Raw genomic sequence first — 6,000 nt, 5'->3', positions numbered from 1 at the left:
ACGATTTTCCTGCCTCTCTTCCAATGTGGTTTGCAGGTAGATTGGAGTAGGCACGAAGAGCGAGCAGTTCAATGGCAGTGGCAAAATCTTGCAGGGATTCTGCAGGTTTCTGCGTCCTTGTTCTTAACTGGCAGTGGTACGTAGTTGCAAAGTGTTGGTCCCCAAAACGGTCCTCCAGAGCCTGAAGTGTTTCCTCATAAGTTGTATTTGTCGGAATGCCGGGTAGCACTTCTGCCGCCCGACCCTTCAAGGCAGTAATTAGGTATGTCGATTTTTCCCGGTCCGACCATTGGTTGTGCTCTGCCACGGTCTCGAATTGTCGCCTGAATACACTCCACGTTGAGTTCCCGTTGAATGTCGGTGGCTGAGCTGTGCTCGCGACGATTGTTGATGTAGGTCCCCGCTCGGCCTTCATTTGCACTACGTCCAACCGTGCCTGGACATCTCGTTTGGTCTCTTCAATTGCTGCACAGGTTTTCGTTAGTTCTTCCTGGATATTTCGTTTGTCGTGTACAACGATGGTCAAAATGCATTCAACTCTATGTTGGATTTCATCATCTAATTCTGTTCGCATAGATTGCATTGCGGCCTTCAATTCTTCCTTGTCGGCCTTCCTATCGGCCGCCGCCGTTTCTTGGTAGGCGTCTAATTTTGCCAGCATGATATTTGCTTTTTCTTGATTGGATTCTAATTTCGCCAGGAAATCCTCTTTGTCTGCATCTGCTTTTATTTGGTTGGCCTCCATTAAGGCCAGCAATTCTCTATGGCCGGTTTTCCTATCGGCCTCCATTCTGTCTTCCCTCCGCACTCGGTCGGCATCTGATTTTATTTGGCTTGCCCTCATCTCTTCTTGATGGGTTTTCATGCTGGCGTCCAATTTTGCCTCCATTTTTTCTTGGCTAGCTCTGATTTCCTTGAGAAGCATTTCCATCATTTGCTGCATCTCCATTGTGCGGTAGTAGAATTCGTTGAAGCGTGTTCAAGTTCGTAGCATAAATCTGACACCAAATTGTCACGTGTCGAATCTCGTTGATCACGTGTGTAAGCTCTAATCCCACTTCTGACACCAATGTAACGTGTTTACTTTACTGAAGACGCCGTAGAGATGGTTAATTGGTTTATTTAACAATCTTCAAGTAACGGCTACAATTAATGATAACAATGTTATGGGATTCCACACTTTACAAACCCCAGAACAAAATCTCTTAACACACTCTTCGAGAGTCTTCACGTACTAATAATGCGGGAGCTATACATGTCTCCCTGAATTACTCACTCCAAATACGACTGGTTATCACTGGTTATCGCACACACGGCTGTAGCTCGTAACTTGCGAACTGAGAACTCGTTGGTAACGCACTGACTGGCTGACTGTCACAGTACAACTGACTGTGAATAGCCTTCGCTGCTCCTGATGTAGCCTCGATCGGACAATACAGAATCCGGCCACGTAATATGCACCCTTGTTGCCTGACGCTGTGATGCTATGTAACGCTGTCCGGAAGTAACCGCCGTTACTACTTGGTGACGTCACCGCTGTTGACTTGCCTTGCCTAGCGACCAGGATCTAGGACTCGGCTAACATCGGCTCGCTTCGGCTTCGCTCGGAGCATCACGGCTGGCCGCGGGGGGGGGGGGGGGGGGGTCATTCAGAGGTCAACATGTCACAATATATTTTCTGGCCTCCCATTCATGTTCCACTGTAATATACATTATGCAATCCAAAAGGTTATAAAATATATTAATAAAAACTATTACGTCTTAACTGGATCTAATTCTGTACCATCACCTTCAAAGCAGTACACTTGGGAGGGCATACACAAATCAAAGCGTTTCTGCAACTCTTGAAATGCACCCTGGAAGTCTTTCTTTGTTAGGGTATATAGTACCGTTTCCAATTCCGTTTGAATTTCCTCAACTGTAACAAATCTTTGCCCCTTCAACTTGATTCTGATCTAGGGGCAGAGAAAGAAGACGAATGGAGCTAAGTCTTGCGTGTACAGTGGGTTGGGAACAATTACCAACATTTTTTAAGATCAAATTTCCTACACAATATAAGCCGTATGCAGTCATGCATAATCAGCGTGGAAACCCCAGTCATTCGTGCGCCACTTCTATGGACGTATGAGGCTGGCGGACACCGTCACCCTTAATTTCAACAATAAAATATCTACGGCTCTGCTGTTCTTGGACATCGAAAAAGTATTTAATAAAACGAGGCACTCAGGATTTCCGTATAAGTTGTCAAAGTTGGAATTCTCGAACAATTTCACGAAACTTAAGCCTAATTGGTCTTTTCTTTCAAAACGTAAAATCAGTGTCTCGGTTGAAGGCGAAATATCAAGGCCAAGTAAAAATTCAAGCAGATTTGTTAGCATGGATGTCCGTAAAGTTGCAGGCTTTAATTATCACCGACTGTTTACTGAGCCGTTGCTAAGCAGCGAATGGTTACTAGCTCCTGATTGCCTAGCTCTCGACCAACTGTCCAAGCAAAATTTGTAGTGGACTTCATTTCTCTTACATATGTACATGTTTCAGGAGTGTGTACTTATAGCCTTTAAATTTCAAACGTTTCCACAGAATTTGTACACTATTATGTGTGGCACTGTAGCATCGTCAGGCAACAAGTGTCCTTGAATTGTGTCGATTGTGATTGTAAGCTACTTGAACTTCATTCACTGAGCTTCAGTGTCTGGTCATCTGCTGTCATCTGCTTTTTCCTTTCCAGATATAATCAGTGTGATCAAACAATTTATACCACATGTAAATCAACAATTTTCTTGTGCAGTTCCCTTCCAAACACTACTAAAAAAACTACTTTTCTGGTGTAACCACAGACGTAGACATACATAAGGACAGCTTGTGTTTAGATTTCTCTGCATGAGTCACTGTTTTTACTACTGAGATTAGTGTTTCATGTAGAAAGAGTTGGAAATTCAAGTGGCACAATTTATAAGGCTTGATCACATAGCCACAGATGCATCTAGATTTCAAACCTTCGCTTTTCACTCCATGATCCTTGTTCCTGTAAAATGATCTACATTTAATTTCAGTTTTAATTTTCATATATATTTTTAGTATGTATGTCTCAGTCTAACAAAGGAAGGATCATAAATTTCTCTTTTCTGCTGCTATTGGTAGTGCTTTTCTATGTCCTCTCTCAAGATTTCCGTATTGTATTTACCACTGGTTAACGAGTATTTTATATAATTTTAAATATATATTCCTGAACATTGTTGTTTTAGGCAATGAACTGCGGGATCCCTCTCATACTAGCACGCAGCTTCGTCTGTCTAACAGACAGCATCCACCTTCTGCTCAAGCCAAGTTAACGTCACATTGCGGCCAGCACTCGATGTCCAGCCCGCCTATACATCATCACGTGCGCTAGCCAATCAGCGCTCACAATCGCAACTGCAACTTCAGCTGCACCCAACAAGCAATGATATTAAAGGCGGAGTTCAAAAATCGCTATCATCAGGTCTTCTTCGATAGGCCTCACTACAACATTGACAGTTAACGCATCTACTCTGACGTCAGTATACAGCAACTGCTCTCCAGCAACCGCATCGAGACGACGGCTCTGTTAACGCCCATATATACGCATCTGTCATAGTTTTACGTCGTTGTCTCTTAGAATATCGATATCCAACATTGGTGAAGNTGCCGCAGATAGTACTCAAGCAGCAGTAGCCCGAGTGGCCGTGCGGCTTCCGCTGTTCTGGCCCGAGCGCCCAGGCCACGGCGCAATTCATCTTGGCCGGTATTAGCAGCGAGCGCATCAAGTTCTGCCACGTGATCTCGCAGTTGGGCCACCGGTACCCCACAGAGGTGGAGGATTTTATCACGTCTCCGCCCGAACGAGACCCCTATACCATAGAGAGAACCGAGCTTGTGAGGCGGCTATCCCAATCGACAGAGCAGGGCATTCGGCAGCTTCGCACGGTCGAGGAGACTGGCGAACGTAAGTCGTCCCAGTTCTGGAGATACCTCAAGAATCTCGCACCGAACGTGTCTGATAAAATTATCCGAAGCGTCTGGACCAACCGCCTACCCCGCAACGTACAGAGCTTCCTCGCCGGCCAGAACGAGATCAACTTATAGGCCTCAGCCCTCTGTGCGGACCGCTTCTCCGCGGTCGAAACCCAACCGGCGCTCGCTAGCGTTAGTCAACCAACGGAGAACGCCGCACTTCGGCATGAGATTGCCGACCTCTCCCTCCAATTGGCTGCACTCAGCGCCGGACAGGACCGCCTCCACGGCCACTTCAAGGTGCTCGACCCCAAGTCGAGAGACCGAGGTCTCAATTCCAAGGTTTCCCGCCCCGCCTTCAGCAGCCTTCGTCAGTGCAGCAGATTCCCTTCACGTTGCGACATCATCCACCTGCTGGTACCAACGACGCCTCGGCTCTCGGGCCCAAAATTGTACTCCGCCCTGCTACTACCGCGAGTAGGGAAACTGAGGCATCATACATCAACGGTGGCACATATCTGCCCTAAGACGGCAGGCCGCATCTTCATAATGGACAAAGTCAGCTAACGGCAGTTCCTGTTCGACACGGGTTCGGACCTCTGCGTGTACCCCCGCAAGCACGTCCCTCGGCGCAAGGAACGTTCCAACTATGACCTGTGTGCGGCTACCGGCAGCACCATTCACACATAAGGACAGCTGCCTCAAAAGCCTCAAATTGGCCCTACGCCGACATATCTGTTGGCGGTTCGTGGTGGCCGACTCATGCATCGTATCATTGGCGTGGCCAGGCTGTGCGGCATCCAGCTTTCACGTATAACCGCCCACCAACCAGCAGCTAACGGACACGTGAAACGCTTCCGCCGGACACTGAAGGCCGCCATTATTTTCCACGCAGAACAACAGTGGACCGAGGTGGTTACCTGGTTTTCCACGGAATACGCACTGCATTCGAGGAGGACCTGCAAGCATCTGTAGCTGAGCTCCTGTACGGCGAGCTACTAACTCCAGCTACCGACCCCACGTTTCCAGCGCACCTCATCACGGAGGTCCGCCAGCACATGCCCCGCCACCGACCAGTCCCGGTCGCACGCCACGCCTCCCCATATTCTTTCGTTAACAGTGACCTCGAGAAGTGAACCCACGTCTTTCTTCGGCAAGGTTCAACACGCCGGACACCTTCCGTGTCATTCTGTTATGAATACAGAGACTGAAAATCGCGTGCCATTTCTGAGGAATCGCCAAAATTATATACTAATTGAGAAGAGGGAATAGTTATGTAAGGCAGGACTTGGTCATTCAGGAATTATATATAGATCTCTTCCCTCGGCTGAAACCAGTGAATAAAATGTGATGGAGTTAAATGATGATGTGGACTCCTCAAATTGTTGTGCCAGATCTCTTCCTTTCATAATTGAATTTTTTCCACTTTATGACTTCTTCATTTTATGTAGAAAGACAGCCGTCCCTTTGATGCTGTCCATATATTTCATTCCAGTCGTCTGGTAATATTCAGGAGGTACAATCATTTGAGATGCTCACTCATTCTGTGGAACTGTGATCAGTGGTTGGACACAAGATGCTGAGACCACGCCCTTCATAAAGCTGTGAAAGATAATTGAACAGCTGTAAACAGAAATTTATGTTCAGTAAAATTTTCTGCGTAGCGGGCAATTTTGTAAAGAGAACTTCACCTTAATGATTTCCTCCCCTGCTCCCCGTGAGATAATATATATTTAAGTTTTTATCTACCATTTTGTATTGAAGGTCAACTAATATGGATATATATATATATATATATATATATTTAATGTGTAAATTGGCACATGCCATAATTTTGCTTAATAATTTCAAATTGATTTTAGTTCTTTTATTATGTTTTTCATGCATTTCTAAGTTGTGAATTTCTGTTGTTGGAAATATGTGACCTAACACAAAAAATGAAAGTGAATGATATGGTAATATTAACCTTATGTAAAACACAAAATGAATTTTGTATTTTTTTTTACTTCGATTATTGAGGGGGTTGGA

The 6,000-nt window shown here is 45.7% G+C and overlaps 1 long non-coding RNA gene across 1 annotated transcript in view; it reads right to left on the bottom strand.

The window, feature by feature from the left end:
- Window positions 1–34: 34 nt before the first annotated feature.
- The window catches only part of LOC117282899, a 30,268-nt gene continuing 24,302 nt past the window's right edge, over window positions 35–6,000 (bottom strand). Inside the window, exon 3 of the long non-coding RNA XR_004513808.1 lies at window positions 35–454. This is a non-coding gene — a long non-coding RNA (uncharacterized LOC117282899). The remainder of the gene's footprint in view (window positions 455–6,000) is intronic.

The sequence above is a fragment of the Cryptotermes secundus genome, unplaced genomic scaffold (genome assembly GCF_002891405.2).
Source record: "Cryptotermes secundus unplaced genomic scaffold, Csec_1.0 scaffold845, whole genome shotgun sequence".
Lineage (NCBI taxonomy): Eukaryota > Metazoa > Arthropoda > Insecta > Blattodea > Kalotermitidae > Cryptotermes > Cryptotermes secundus.
This window is presented reverse-complemented; position numbering and strand designations above follow the sequence as displayed.